Consider the following 17,220-nt stretch of genomic DNA (forward strand, 5'->3'; position numbering starts at 1 on the left):
TTTACCCTGACAACTCCTCTCCCTAACGCCAGCCCACCGGGCCACCTTTCTGTTCCTTGAGTCTGTTAAGGTCCTCTGCCACCTAACCTTTCCATATCCCCTGTCTAGAATGCTGTATCCAGAATCCTAACTGTCTGGCTCCTCTCCAAATTTTAAGTTAAGTGTTATCTTTTTAGGCAACCTCAAATAGTCCTCAAAACAGTCACTTCAACTGCAGATTTCTTACTTTCTTATTGTCTGTTTCAGAGCTTCCTCCAAAAGGAAGCTCTGAAGCTTTGTCTACTTTCTTCTAACCCTTGCCTGTCCCCACCACTACCAAGCTTAGAAAGATAAGGCACATAGTAGGTGCTCAAAAATATTTATTGAATAATTAAAGACCTAAATTAGGGAACTAGTAGAGAAAGTAGAGGTATTTGAAAGGGAAATTTAAGTCTTGGGGATTGACACTGTCTGTGGATTGTGTGCTACCAACTGAGGAAGAGAGTGACGCAAGGAGGGGGAGTTCTAGGGAGGGGGGCATAGATTCAGTTTGGACACGCTGGGTTTGAAATACTGTAGGTTATCCAAGTGGAGCTCTGCAGCAGGCATTTGGATACAATCCTCCAAAATTCAGGGGAACGGTGTGCCTTGTAGAACTCAAGTCAGATTAATTAGGATTAATTGTTTTTCATATTCTTTGCCCATTGTACATTAGTCTAAAACCTATCAGGGACTCATATGTTAGCACTAAAATGAAGACCAGAAATGCATGGCTCCATGTGTACTATGGTGACAAGCATCATGGAAATATACCTAATGGGCCCAGGTGTCTCATCCAGTTAATTTGTTTTTCATCCCATAAGTAATTTGTTATCAGAGAAGACCATGTTTTTCTTCTTCCTTCAGAGGAGATACAATAATGGCACAATATCACAGTTTTGTCTTGTTTGAGGCTAATATTAATATTTAGTATTTAAAGCAAAGGTTAAGAAAAAGAAGAAATTCAAATATACAATAAAATGAGAAAAGTTTGACCTCACTAATCAAAAATAGTTGTTATATATATATGTATATTTTTTAATGGTATTTTTACTAGAGTTGGGGAAATGAAGTCTTTGTATTGCTGGTGGCAGTGGGAATTGGTTTAAGAATAATATTTCTGGAGCTGATCTGACTTCATACAGCAAAACTATTAAAAATGTTCATAGCCTTCAACCTAGGAATTATACTTCTAGAAACTTAAACCAATGAAATATATGTGATGTTTAAAGATCTTGCTTAAGGGATGTGCATCACATTTATCTCAAACACTTCAAAATTTCCACTGCTAAGGAGATTTATTAAATATAATATATAAAAAGGTAGATTCTTTTGTACCCAATAAAGCAAGGTTGCAGATTTAAAGATGTACATGAAATACCACTACTTGAAAGAAGCAGATTTCAAGACAGTATGGTCTCACTTTTATAAGTATAAAAGGTATACACTCATGCATTGGTATACAAAAAGAATAAATACATAAAATATAAGAATATGTAACGATTAAATAAAGAATAAATACGTAAAATCATAGCCATGATTATCTACTAGATGGAATTAGGAAGGAATTCTATTTCCTTCTTTTCATGAATCTGTATCCTCTCACTTTTCTACATTAAGCATGCATTACTTTGTAGGGTTTTTTTGTTTTTTTGGTTTTTTTTTTTTTGCGGTACGCGGGCCTCTCACTGTTGTGGCCTCTCCCGTTGCGGAGCACAGGCTCCGGACGCGCAGGCCCAGCGGCCATGGCTCACGGGCCCAGCCACTCCGCGGCATGTGGGATCCCCCCGGACCGGGGCACGAACCCGTGTCCCCTGCATCGGCAGGCGGACTCCCAACCACTGCGCCACCAGGGAAGCCCTAAAATAATTTTTAAACTAATGGTAACTAATATGTGTTTAACACCACCATCTACTGTGTGTTTGACTCATGGCAAATTCCTCAACCTACCTGTCTCCTGTAAAAGGAAGATAATGCCATTCAAACTACAACACTGTTGAGGCCTAAATGGAGTGTGAAAACACAGTCTATCACATAGTAGGCACTTATAAATGAACAGACTCTGACATCCAACCCTGTGTACCATCATTGTTGGCCATTCAGGTGTATACCCGTAAACCTGAAACACAGTGGAAATCCTTCATTAAACTGATATTGGTGGACAGACTGAATGTCATTCATTAACCATGTTATTCCATCATTTACCGTATAGTTCACACTTTGAAGGCTTGAATAGGCTCTGTCTGGTTTACAAATGGTTTTTGTTCTAACCATACTTCCACATGACCCATTTGGTAGGCGATGGTTTATCAAACTGAGCTTAAAATGCTTTTTTAATCTATAAGATAATGGAAATCTGTAAAATGTTTGCAATGGGGCAAAATGGTTTTGAACTGGTGATTAAACAAGAATAATTTAACAACAAATATTTATGTGGACATACAGGGCTTGAGGGAAGCAGTTTGATTAGAGATGAAATGTATGTGGAGACTTTTTTATTGGAGTAAAATTGCTTTACAATGTTGTGTTAGTTTCTGCTGTACGATGAAGTGAAGCAGCTGTATGTATACCTATATCCCCTCGCTCTTGGACCTCCCTCCCACTGCCCGCCCCACCATCCCACCCATCTAGGTCATCACAGAGCACCGAGCTGAGCTCCCTATGCTTCACAGCAGGTTCCCACTAGCTATCTATTTTACACATGGTAGTGTGTTTATGTCAAAACTAATCTCCCAATTCATCCCACCTTCCTCTTCCCAACACTGTGTCCACATGTCCGTTCTCTATGTCTACGTCTCTATTCCATATACGTGGAATCTAGAATAATGGTACAGATGAAACTAAGTGGAGACTTTTGTAAAGAATCTAATGGGAGATTTCAAAGAGAGCCAGGCCAAACACAAAGAGATGACACAGATTTGTAGTCTGCTCAAAAATGACAACTCTGACCACCTCAACTAAATGGGCCAACAAAGCCAACCAGCAGTGCAAAAGATTTGCCATAAGGATACAAAAAATAGCTCCCCAAATTCTCCCTGGGTTCTCATGGAGGCCAACCTCTAGTTTGGTGACTCATGCAGCACACGTGGGGCACAAGGTCACAGAAGCAAAGTAACCACTGGCTCCCTCCCTGCCTTCTTGTACATTAGCTAGAGTGGAGCCATGTCAGCCCTAAAGGCCCACCTACTGCCATACAAGGGAACCCCTTTCAGTGCCATGATTATCTGACAATTAATTCTATTTTTAGTGTCTTCGTGCATTCATGTTTCACAAAAGGCTATCAACCACCGGCTCTAATTTTATGCTCATTAATCAAAATAAGGGCTGTGTTTTTGCTTAAAATGGATTAATGATTTCCCTGTGATAAATGAACAGGAATTGGAAGACAGAGGAAGAAGTGAGAGATGGCTTATAGTTGAAATAATTAAAGTATGCATGATAAAAGAACAAGTTACAACAACATTTGGGCTCATGCCCCAGAAATGAAGGAAAGAAGACCAGACAAATATGAATACAGTTGATAAAGCTGGGACAGACAAAAGCAGAGGGGCTCTCCTTCTAGGAGGCTGATAATTCACTGTGTCAGACTTCAATCCTTCAGAAACCCAATGATTTATTTAGTAGGGTCTTGGAGAAACTGTTTTTATAGTATATGAACAACTTTATGTTCAAAATAAGACTTTTATTGTATGTGCTGAAAGACATAAATACATTTAGAAATGGCTTTCACTTTTTAGCTAGGTAATACATTAATTCCTCAATAAAGGTTGATATAGCTAACATGGATATATTTACAATGTCTTCCTCAAAGTATTTTGTAAAAACCTGTTGGGTTTACTTTTCTGAACATTTCATATCTACAAAATGTTTCCTGATTTTCTCCAGTTCTTGAAGCCTCAGAACCTTCCAAGTTCACTTACCTCTTAATCCAATACTAGTTAAGAATATACTTTAAAATTGAGCAGACTTAAGTTTGAGTTTGGGCTCTGCTTCTTACCAAGTGGAGCAAGTTACTTTGCCTCTCTGAGCCTCAGTGCTCATTTAAAATGGAGATAATGATAGTGTTCACCAATTTGGTTTGTTGAAAGGAAGACATGTGAAAGGGTGTGTCAAGTGTGCAGCTGTGGACCTGGCACCTCCCATGGCCTGGAAATATCACCATAGCCCCGGGGCAGCATGGGTGTTGCAAAGGTGCTAACCGTGCTCTTCTGTGCACAGGTAAAGCTGTCAGGCAGGCATTTCTGCCTCACCCAGTGCCCACCAAGCTGTGTTATAAAAAGGTCATAATTCAGTCACAGTCTGGAGACTTAAGTGGAGAAGAGAAAGCTACCTGCAGTCCTGGACTTTCCATATTCCTACCTTTCATAGTTTTACTTGGTGATAGTGGGATCTCTGTGTGAATAGATATTTTCATGGAAATACACGTTTAACGCACCCAAGTTGACAATCAGTTGGAGCTCACCTCTCAAGGTCATCTATCACTCTGCTTCTCATTTCCTAGTCATATTAGCCTTTTTCAGCTCCTTGAGTGTTCTACTTTCCTACCCCCTTACCTTCACACACATTATCTCCACATTTTCCTTCAATAGAAGCATAAAGCCAAAACTTAGGATATCTCAACTTCCTGCTTCTGCTGTCTTTCCAATAAGTTTTGTTTCATGAGGGTTGCTTACAAATTGCCCTATAAACACTGAAAGTTAAAATGAATTGTCCAGTGTAAATGCATAAGGCAAATACAGCGTATTATTTAAGGACACAAAGAAATAGGGAAATGAAGGAAGTTGATCTATTTGTTGTCAGACATCAAATTCCCTCAGACTTATTCTTGGAAGCATTTTTCTTTTGGTTTAGTCTCACCTTTCAAATATGTCAGAGGAATAATATTGATTTAGTGCACTGTCAAGGCATAAAATCTGATATGGAAGTCACTTCCTAAATTTATTTTCAGGGTACAGAATGGTCATCATGACTAAACAGACTGTATGCCTTGGGCCTTGGTAGGTTTCTCATTTTATTACATAGGGCTCATTTATTACATACATTTAAGTTTTCAACTTAAAAATGTTTGAAAATAAATATTATTTGAATAACGTTATTCCATTCTTTTTTCACAAGCTTCTGCTGGGATGAGAAGAGATGTAGTCTAAGAAATTTGTATTTTGAGATGCAGAAATAAGAATTTCCTTAAATTTAACCAATTTGAGATTCCTCCCCATGTCCATGGAATTTCTGGGAAAATGACAGCAACAAAGACACAGTCTATGCTGGCCTTAGATTCTGTCTAGAGAAATATTGTAGAAACTTTTTAGACATTGCTCTCAGTTACACAACACTTTGTAAACTGTATGAGTTCAGGCATTTAATCAGCAAACAGTATTGGCCGTCTGCATGGTAGAGCCTGTTCTTGACATGTGCTGCAAGGAACAAGGCCCTTCCTGACCCAGCTACTTCTCCAGGCCCTCAACTCCAGACATGGTCAGTCCTCTGTGAGTCCTCAACTCCAGACATGCTATCTTCCAGCTCTGCATGGCATATTGCCACTGGGATGCCCAGGAAGCTGAACCCCTAGCACCTTGTACATTCCTCTGGTAGAGTACTTACTGCTTTGGGCTGTACATTTAAGTCCATTCCCCATGTAGACACTAATCATATGCATGCCAGAGGCTCTATGGATATTTGTTGCATGTGAAAGGATTGTGACTAATCTTGGAAGTTAAAAATAATTTTAAAATAAGGTATTTGGAGCTCAGTCAATTAATACTTTATCAACAACTCACAAGTAATATAGACTCAGAGGGTCTATTATAACTAGAAGTACTTTAGAAATTAGCTGATTTAAACTGATCCTCGGGCACAAATCCCATACGTAACAAAGCTGCCTTTCCCCCAGAAGCGACTGTGATTTGGACAGCTCTCCTGCAGGGGTTGTGGCATGGAAGTTTGCAGACAGACTCTACTTCTCTAGATTCCAATCTTAGAATGTTTATGCCTGAAAGAGCCTGTCAAATCTTCTGCTTCAAATCCCTCATCTTACAGGTAAAAAAAGTCAAACCAGAAAGATTACCTGAATGCAGTGACTGAGTGGTAGAGCATCATGGGAAACAAGTCTTTTTGGCTTCCAGTCCAGTGCTGCTTTATTTCATAAAAACCTCTCCTGTGTTTGGTTATATCCATAAAGACGACATGGATGATAGATCATAGCCATTATCTATGTATTAACTTTCCCACAGTTACTGGAGGGAGAGTTCTAAAATTTGTCCCTGATTCCAGGTTCCAGTTCTACCTTTTAGGCTTATGTTGACAGAAGAGGTTGGTGAAGAAGGGTCATGTGTCCCATTTTAATACCAACAAACAGGAGTCAACAACTTCCAGCCTGAGCCTAGCTGCACGCATCCTATCCTCCTCCCTGAAGTCTTTGAAAATCGGTGCCCATTCCAATGCCTAGAAGCTCACAGACAAGGAGAGCTGTTTCTCCGAATTTACTGGAATGTTGAGCCCCTCAGGCGCTGCGGCAATCATGCAGTCCTGGTTCCTCTGTGTGAGTGAGCAGTGAAAACCCTGCTCCTCTGAGCTGCTTGTTAGAGAAGTTACCTCTCTTGCGTGCATGGCTGAGCAATGTTGCTGGGTCTTATCAATTCCTTGAGAAGCAGTCAACCAAGGCATCTCCCAGTTAGCACAGTCCCAAGCCACCTGTACTCGGGGAAGAGAGGGCCACCCCAGGCATCACTGCAAACTTGATGCTGTCACTGGCAGCCTCACCTTACTGGTGCGCAAGATGCCCTGGAGCGTGAGATGAAGCAGGAGGGATTCCAAAGACGACTTACTTTCAGGCTCAGTTAAACCATATGTCATGCCTTGCTGCCTAGTTTATAAAGAAGCATTTATCAATTCTTAAGTTTCAATTAATAAAATGCAAACTATCAGCGATTTTCCACGAACCGAGATGCCTATGGCAGATTTTAGCCGGCGGCTAATACTCGGCTTGACGATGAGCTTGGAGTGCCGCCTAGTGGGAACGATGCGTGGTAGCACTTGATAGCCTCGCATTCTGCGGAGGAAAAAACTATCAGGAGATGTCTGAGAGGCTACAAATTGAAGATCTCTGGCTGTTGTTTTACGGGTTTGTCAGACCTAAAGGAGATACATCCCAAGGAGATTTATCTTGAGAGACTATCTCATCTAAGAAAATGTACTACCCGAATGAGTGAACTCATCCCAGCTAGATCTCAAATAGCCTACAGAGGAATGTATTTCATTTACTGTAGAATTTTTGGTGAGTTTTTACCTTTGCCTTCATAAAGTAAGAACATAAAATTTACCCTTGCCTTACCCATTTTTATATCTGAAATGCCAGAAGTCATGATCAACTATTTTTTAGTTGTAATAAACTCTGCAATGTATCCATTTCTATTAGTTTACATATTTTTCACTTAGGTTGCCAGCTACACAAGGATGAAAGGTGCCTGTCTCTAAACATTTTTAATAATTCTACTCCCAATATCACCCTTTTCATTTTTTCACATTCTCTTTATTCCTTTATCAAAACTCTTCTTGTGCCTTAATTCCTTTTACGGCTAGTTTCCTAAAAGTGGTATGTTTGAAAACTTTTTGTCACCTTATTTTGAAAAACATAAAATTCTTCCTCTTTTCTCCATATCTTCCGTTTGAGGGAGAGGTTGATTTTTGAAGAGAAGTGGCTTTGCTCAAATAATTAAAAGATGGAAAGCTGCTTCTTGGAAATAGGAACTTTTCCATTCTGTCAAAATATGTCATAGAAGCTAAAAAAAAACCTCCTGGATTTTCCATGTATCCTGTTCCTTCCTCAGTTGCAATTTCCACTAACTGGCTATTAGCCAGTCCTCTTCCACTCCACCCTCTTCTCTCTACAGCTGCAGTTTGCTGACTCCAAACTCTGACTCTTGTATAGGTTACCCTCTGCACTCCAGCCCTGAAATCATCAATGTGCACTAAGCATCTCAGCGTTGATGTCCAAAACCAAACTGATCCCCTTCCTCCCACCCAGGTGTGATCCACCTTCTGATATCCCTATTTCATAGAAAATGGCACAACCATCTGCTGAGTCTCTCAAACCAGTACTTGAGGGTATCTATGACCCCTCATCTAAACCCCATTGTGGTGCTCTCAGTTTACACCTCTCAGTGGGTCTCTCTGTGTTCACTTCATCTGTCTCCAATCTAGTCTTTATTTTTGTGGTAGACTGGACTTTGTAAAAGTACAAGCTCATCAACACTTAAAAATCCTTCCTTGACTCCCCAGTACCTTCAGCATAAATCCAAATCCTATACTAGGATATTTGAGACCTTCATCACCTGGCTCCTATCAGCCTCATCTCTCCCCACACTCTGTCTTACACCCAGTGTTCTGGCCATCCTAGACCCCAGCATAAACTTTCACAATGCCCTGCCTTACCCACTGCCCGCCAGCTCCTTGGACTAGACCCTTCAGTCCTCAACTCAAGCAACAGCTTGTCCGGAAGACCAGCCTAAGGCATCCAAGCAACAATGGAACACTTATCACATCGCATTGCACTGTCTTTTGATGTGCCAGCCCTCCCCCAACCAGGAATAGTGGTTAGGGCAGGAATGAGGTTACCCATTTTTGAAAACCTAATGCCCTATAGAGTAGTTGTTTTACTTATTGGAGAAGTTATGAACAAGATGACAATGGAGAATCTTCGTGACTTCTCGTGTGCCAGGCACAACATGGATGTTACCTGTATGGTTATATTTAATCCTAATTTTGACCTTATAAAGATATTTTTAAATATTTATTTTACACATGAAGAAAACAAGGGTCAACAAAGTTAAATTATCTAAGGTGACTGTGGTGGAAGCTATAATGTACCTCCCACATCCCCTTCAAGATATTACTGACTTTCTCATCTCCTTGAAGTGTTGTCTGTGGCACTCCTCCTGTGGCACCCCAAGACTATACCTTTTTTCAAGGCAGCCACATTCAATAACCGATCACCATGGGGAATTGCCTCCACTCAGATACCACTTCTTATTGTCTCACAGGGTTAGCTAAGGCCTCCGTTTAGATTGCATTGCGGCTCAGCTTCTCCTTCTATCTAATCCTTTCCTTGGGTATAGATGCCAAAAGTACCCCTTATTAAACTTCCTGTGTTCTTTTCCATCTCAGAGTCAGCTTCTCAGGGAACCTGGCTGGTAATAGTCATGCAGCTAGTAAATGACGGAGCCAACACCTGGACCAGATCAGCAGCCTATAGCAGGAGCTGTGCTTGTGATCCATTTAACTATACCACCTCCTACGATAAACAAGCCTTGCTTATCTTTGTACCCCTGGTACTAAGCATAGGTACTCAGCAAATATTTGTCAGTTCACCTTTTTATCTGTTTTTTTGGCTTGGTTGGTTAGGGTTATTTGTTTACAGTTCTTGCCCTCAGGAACCTCACCATCTAGTCTATTGCCACAGAGGGGCGGGCAAATTATATTCTAAAGTTCATGATTTTAGGATCAGGTCAATAAATGATCAATTTAATTGCTTTAAACAGTACAAAAACACTCTAATTTTAGACTTTGTTTCATTTATCAATGCTTTTAGAAACTCAAAAATTCAGCAATTATATTTCTACCCCTTAAATACAAGCCTGATCCAAGTCTTATTGATGTTATTTTAGTAAATACCTTTAAGGCCATTAAAAAGCGAAACATTTTAAGAGAAGGAGAGAGAAGAACTCACAGGCACGTAAGGACCCTTGGGTCTACCAGGAGTGTTCATGTCACACATTTAGCTCTCCTGCACTTTACAGTCTGCTCTGAGTGACTTCAAGCATTGCAGTCATCTGAAACCTTTAGCTATGGCGGAATGCTCCATATCCTGTCAACAAACATCTTCAGGAAAGAAATCAGAGTAAAAACAACTCAAATTCCTTTGAACCTTCGTTTTTTTTCTTTTTAAAAAAACTTTTATTGGAGTATAGGTGTTTTACAATGTTGTGTTAGTTTCTGCTGTACAGCAAAGTGAATCAGTTATAAATATATCCACTCTTTTTTAGATTTCCTTCCCATTTAGGTCACCAGAGAGCACTGAGTAGAGTTCCCTGTGCTATACAGTAGGTTCTCATTTATGTTAATCACAATCTCTCAATGTGAACCTTAGTTTTAAAACATGATCTTGAACTTGTCGATCTTGACTAAGAACTACAAATGGGCTAACTTTTCCAATAGGGACTGAGGGGAGCCAGTGTTTGAACTGTTAGTAGCTCAATCTTTTCGGCTGAAGTTTGCTTTCTTTCTCTGCCAAAAGCATAATTGTTCTTTAAAATAAAAAGTTAAAACTCTGTCAGAAAAACAAATAAACAATTAACTAATTAATTAGAAATGCAACCAATCTGGCCCAGTTTCCCAGGAGTTTATTACACAGTTTTAGGCTTATGTAATTTTGCATTGTCCAAAGTAAAATAACCTTCTAGGAGAAATACCAGTATGACACACTCACCCTTTTCACAGTCTGGATTTCTACAGCCAAGGAAAGACAAGGAATGGTCCTTTCTTAGGTTCTACTGGTCTGGAACTATTTTCTTAAGGATGTTATGCCTGTGTCATCTTGTGAGAGAAGAAGTGGTATCAGCAGAAGTACAGAGAAGAGGTTAAGTATATAGGTATTGAACTAAAGGAGAACTGAATTCAAATTCTTAGTCTTAATTTAGCAATTGTGTGTCCTCAGGAAATTGCTTCATCTCTTTGAGCCACTTTCAAGCTTATTATTAATGACTACTTATATTAATTAATTAATACCTAATTCATAGCCATGTTTTACAAACTAATGAAATATTGAATAAGACTTTTGCACTCAGTTGGCATAGAGATAGCACATGACAGATGGTGATAATTGTTACCTAACGTGTCTCTGTTGCTTTGAGAATTGACAAGGGGAGGAAGAAAGTATTTATTAAGCATTAATTTTGTACCAGGTACTGTACTAGTTTTACATACATATTCCCATTTAATTCTCATGATAATCCAGTGATATCAAGGATAGTGTTCCTATTGTATCATAGAAGAATTTCATCCTCAGAGAAATTAAGAAACTTTCCCAAGGTCACAGAGCTAGACTGTGACCTACCTAAGAGCAGCAACTGTGTCTTGCTTAAATTCACAATATCTATCATCAAGTGGACTTTTGTGAAAAAATATATGAAGAAATGAATAATTTGGGAATGCATAAACTAAATGTAAGCCTTATTTCCCATGTAGTGCAGACTGTGCATATGTCACATTCAAGGAAACAGGAGTCTTACTGAAATTTTAACAAGTCATGTTTACTGTTATTATGTATTCATAAAAGGTACAGAGAGTGGTACACACCACTTTATACAGAATATTTTGTTTTATACAACATACTTTATTTCCAGGTACTTAAGGAAATCTGTATCCAGTTATTAGCTGACCACTAATGAAACAGAGACTTCAATGGACACACACAACAAAAACTACAGACTTTAAAAAGCTAGTTCAGAAAAGTAACTAAACAAGCAAACAAGTTCAAGAAACAACAAAAAACACTAAGGGATGGATTATAATATTTGAATATATGATATTCAAAATATCCTGTTTTCAACAACAACAAAAATATGATGAGACATACAAAGAAACAAGACAGTATAGTCCAAACACAGGGGGAAAAAAGCAATCAATAAAAACTATCCCTGAAAAAGCCCAGATGTTGGACTTATTAGACAAAGACTTTAAATTGGCCATTTTAAATGTGTTCAAACAGCTAAAACAAACAATTTCTAAAGTACTAAAGGAAAGCATGAGAACAATTTCTCACCAAATAGGAAATATTCATAAGGAGAAAGAATTTCTAAAAAAGACCTAAATAGAAATTCTGAAGTTGAAAAATATAACAACTGAAATGAAAATTCACTAGGGAAAATCAGCAGCAAACTTAATCAGGCAGAGAAAGAATCAGTGGACTTGAAGGTAGATCAATTAAGATTATCTACTCTGAAAAGAAAAAATGAAAAAAAAAAAAAAAGAACAGAGCCTAAAAGCCCTGTCTGATACCACCAAGCAAATGTATGTAATTGGACACCCAAATGAAGAGAGAGAGAAAAAGGGAGCCAAAGCATATTTGAAGAAATAATGGCAAATACTTCCCAACTTTGATGAAAGATATGAATCAACATATCCAAGAAGCTCAATGAACCCTAAGTTGGAAAAACTCAAAAAGATCCACACCTGCACACATTGTAATCAAATTATCAAAAGGCAAAGAATCTTTAAAGTAGCCAGACAGAAGAGACTCATCATGTACAAAGGATCCTCACTAAGATTAACAGCTGATTTCTCAAAAAAAACCACGGAGACCAGAAGGAAGTAGCATATTCAAAGTGCTGAAAGAAAAAAAACAAAAAATTGTTACCCAAAACTTTATAACCAAAAAAACTACCCTTCAAAAAATGAAGGAGAAATTAAGATACTCCCTGATAAAGAAGAACTGAAAGAATTCATTGTTAATAGACCTGCTTTATAAGACATGCTAAAAGAAGTCCTTCAAGCAGAAATGAAAGGACACTAGACAGTAATTTGAATCAACACAAAATAATAAAGAATAGCAGTAAAGGTAACTATTGCTAGGTAAATATTAGACAGTATTAATGTAATTTTTTTGTTTGTAACTCCTCTTTTTTCCCATTTTATTTAAAAGACAAGAACATGATGCAATAACTATAAATCTATGTTGATAGGCACATATGCCTAAAGATGTAATTTATGCAACATAAAGGGGGATGGAGATATATAGAAACAGAATTTTTGTATACTATTGAAGTTAAGTTTGTATTAATCTGAACTAGTTATAAATTAAGGTGTTATTTGTAATCCCCAAGGAAATCACTAAGAAAATAACTTTAAATTACATAGTGAACGAAGCTGCAAGGGAATTAAAATAGTACACTAGAATGTATTTATTTACCATTTATATATTAACTTTTTAAAAGAAGTGAGTAATGGAGAAATTAAGGAGAAAAGACAGACATAAGACATATAGAAAACAAGCAGCAAAATGACAAATACAGTAACTACATTAAATAGTAACACTTAAATTCTCCAATTAAAAGGCAGAGATTGGTGAATGAATAAAAACAGAATATCTAATTATATGCTGTCTACAAAAACTAACGTTAGATTCAAGCACAGATATAGATTGAGAGTAAAAAGATGGAAAAAGATATCCCATGCAAACTGTAACCAAAAGAGAGCTGGAGGACCTATAAAAACACTAGATAAAACAGACTTTAAGACAAAGATGTTGACATAGAAGAGATGGCAGGAAAACTAAAGTAAAATTCTAATTGACTAGAGCTTGGGATACAGGTCACAGCTAGAAATATACATGATGACAGGATTGTTATATTAAACTTTAATCCCCATGCTAGCTCAGAAGTCAGAGTATAATTTTTAGTAAATATTGGTTGAGTGAATGAATAAATTTATACGTGAAATCTAAGTCATTCTCATAGAAGAGTAGTTGAAGCTATAAATTAAATGGTATCTATGAATAGTATAGAAGAAAGAGAGGTCAAATAACTAAATTATGGAAAATCTGAGAAAGATTCACATTTATGAGTCAAGAAGAAGACCGAGTCTTCCAAAGAGAAAGAAATGCAAGAGTGGGATGGGTTGGAAGATGGCGGAAGAGTAAGACGTGGAGATCGCAGAAAGAAAGAAAGAAAGAAAGAAAAAGGTAAATAAAGAAATGATAAACAGCCTAAAAAAAAAAGAAGTGGAGATTGAGGAAATACAGGAAAGTTGTGGAGGGCAAGGAGTAACAGACCTTCAAGAGTACAGGACACACACATATTGTATTAATATAGAGAGTATGTATAATTTGTATATAAGTATATATAATCTACATACACACATTTCATATATTTATAGATATATTACATATAATCATGTCACATGCCACATACATGTCATCCTTTCAGTGCTTCATCGAGATGAATTGGAATTTTTTTCCGAATGCTGAAAAGGAACACTCTGTCCTCCTGATATCACAGATAATAGTGTATATATAACTTTCAGTAGCCTGTGAATATCAGAAATGTTCAGGAGAATCATTCATAATCAAAGGCATCACCTACTTTCTCAGTGTTCGAATATCTCCTTCTGAATAACAGTTTTACTGCTTTTCCCTGTTTGTACTCCCTCAATGTATACCAAGTCATTTTTTTTTTTTCTGAAAAGTAGCTCCAATGTCTTGTATAAAGTGCAATAAAACTTCTAGTCAGTCAAGAAACAAATGATGCAAAGTAAATTTGAAGTTAGAGGAGTACTTTAACTATTTTAAGAAACACTTTCTGCATCAGAAACATTAATATCTGTCTTAAATTAAAGAAATGAAAGGAAGTAGAGAGGTGAAATAGACATTGACTAACAGTTCATCAGTTTGTTCCCTTGGGCTGTAATATAATGCTACCAAGATATCCTTATTGGTCCTAGCTTCTCTGAATTTTTCCCTTAAAAATTTTGTTTTCTTTCTTCTTGCTTGGATTGCTAACTTTGACACATTATTCAATTTGTTTTAGTAAGACATATACCACTGTGGTGTATAAACTATTTGCTACTCCAATTTCTACTAAATAAATCAGTGCTTAGACTCTATGTTTGCCAAGAATAAGGAAATGCTGCAATTCAGAGTTAATTATTCTCTGTTGTTGAGTGGACATGTGTGGTTTGAAGTGGTGTTTTTAGGTTTAGGTAGCTAACACCCCTTCTCTCTTCTTCAGGAAGGAGCACCTTGATTATGCTTTAGCAAACCTCCCTTCCTGCTTCTCAGTTCATGATGGTCCAGGTAGCTACTCCAGAGTTAGTTATATGAGCCAAGCTTGGTCAATCAAATATTCTGGCTCTGGAATTTGATTCTTGAGCAGAATAACAGCTTGGTCGAAATGGTAGCAGCTTACATTTCCTCACCGTTCGCTACTCAGAAAAAAGAGTCCCTTAGATCTGGCTGCTGTGAATTCCAGAGCCTCTCTGGTTTCTAATCTTCCTCTGATTTGCATTTCAAGTGTTTTCTTTGATTATAGGAACTATCCAAATCACTTCCAAAAAAATCCAAGTTTGTCTCTTAAGCTATGTTGTGTGTTTCTTACAACCAAAAAGAAGGAGAAAAGTCTAAGTGATATATTGGAAAACATTTTACTTAAAAATATGAAACAACACTGCCCGAATGGAGATCCACCCCTGAGGTATCACTGTAATTTAGTGAAACCAATTTTTAGCAAACATCCCAGAATTTATAACTTCCAAACAGAAGTTTTTCCATTCTAAGATGCATTGCTGGAAACACCTTTAGATGTCTGATTAATACATTTATTCTTTTCAATACCTCTTCAATCTAAGGACGATTTACTTTTCACCTTTCCTTTCATTTCTTTCATTCCTTCTTACTGTCAACAGAGGGGCAACAACATTATAATTTTACTTCAAAGTATTTTATTTCTTTTCAGAGTAAGAGGTCACCTTCTGCAAAATTTATTTTATTTTTAACACTTCGGCATTTTAGTACTTCAAATCATGCATTACTTGTGCACTCATGGCTAATGAGGAACTGATCTTCTTACCCAAAGCTAACCAATAGAAATATAATGTGAGCCACATCTGTAATTTTTAATTTCCAAGTAGCCATATTCAAAACTGGTAAAAACAATCAGGTGAAATAAATGTTAATAATATGTTTTACTTAACCCAATACATCTAAAACAATATTTGAACATAAAATAAATATAAAAGTACTAATGACACATTCTACATTCTTTTTATACTAAATCTTTAAAATCCAATACAGTAAGTCCCCTACATACGAACTAGTTCCTTTCTGAGAGTACACTCGTAAGTCTAATTTGTTTGTAAATCCAACAAACTTAGGCTAGGTATCTAACTAACACAATCGGCTATATAGTACTCTATTCTAATATGTTTATAATACTTTTCACTCAAATAATACATAAAAAACAAACACAAAAAATAAAGAAAACATTTTTAATCTTACAGTACAGTACCTTGAAAATTACAGTAATTCAGTACAACATCTGGCATACACGGGCTAGAATCGAGTGAACAGGCAAGAAGAGTTACTGACTGGAGGAGGGAGAGGAGGTGGGAGATGGTAGAGATGAAGGATCATCAGCAATAGGAGATGGAAGGCAAGCTGAAATTTCACTCACACCTGACGTTGACGGCACAGTTTCTGGTTCCTTGCTGGATTCAATTCTATCTACCCTCTTGAAAAAACGATCCAGTGATGTCTGAGTAGCAGTTCTTTCTTCTTGTCATAGATGACACTGTAGCACTGGATTGCATTCCAAACTGCTGCTGCAACCTTCATGTAGCATTCTATGTTCAGGTCCTGTGCCTCAAAAACTAACAGTGCCTCCTCAAATAAAGAAAATCCCCTTACCATTTCCTGCATCGTGAATCTCTTCGGTTCTTCAGTTACTTCTTCTTCCTCTTGTCTCTCTTTATCCTGTCTCTGGGCTTCCAATTTCATCAGGTCTTCATTAGTAAGCTCCTCGTGTTGCATGGTAAGGAGTTCAGTGAAGTGGTCCTCTTGCAGATCTAGCTCCAGCTTCTTGCTGATGGTCACTGAAGACCTCTTTGGACTCCTCATCCACCTTCTCAAATCTATGAAAATCATGAACAAACTGCAGGCATCCTGGGCTTGAAATAAAGATACTGTACTATTGTACTCTCTACAGTACTGCACAGTGAAGTACCCAAAAGCACAACCACTTGTAGAGGATGCACACACATGATAATGTACGCCAGACACACGAACTAACTTATGTGACTGGACATTCAAACGCACATTTGCATCTTCGAAAGTTTGTAACTTGAAGGTTCGTATGTAGGGAACTTACTGTATATATTTTACACTTAGAGCACATCTCAATTCAAATGTAAATTTCAATTAGAAATATTTATTCTGTATATATATATTTTATAAATTTTACAGTTGAAAAAGTATGTACCCAAGTTTTTTCAAACATACTTAACATTTTCTTATAACCAACTTGAGCACTAGTTTTTAAATTTAAATTAATTAAAACTAAATGAAATTAAAAATTCAGTTCCTCAACTGCACTAGCCACATTTCAAGTATTCATTTCATATGGCTATTGGATACCGTTTGGACCTCACAGGTCTAGC

This window comes from Neophocaena asiaeorientalis, unplaced genomic scaffold (assembly GCF_003031525.2).
Source record: "Neophocaena asiaeorientalis asiaeorientalis breed wild unplaced genomic scaffold, Neophocaena_asiaeorientalis_V1.1 scaffold371, whole genome shotgun sequence".
Lineage (NCBI taxonomy): Eukaryota > Metazoa > Chordata > Mammalia > Artiodactyla > Phocoenidae > Neophocaena > Neophocaena asiaeorientalis.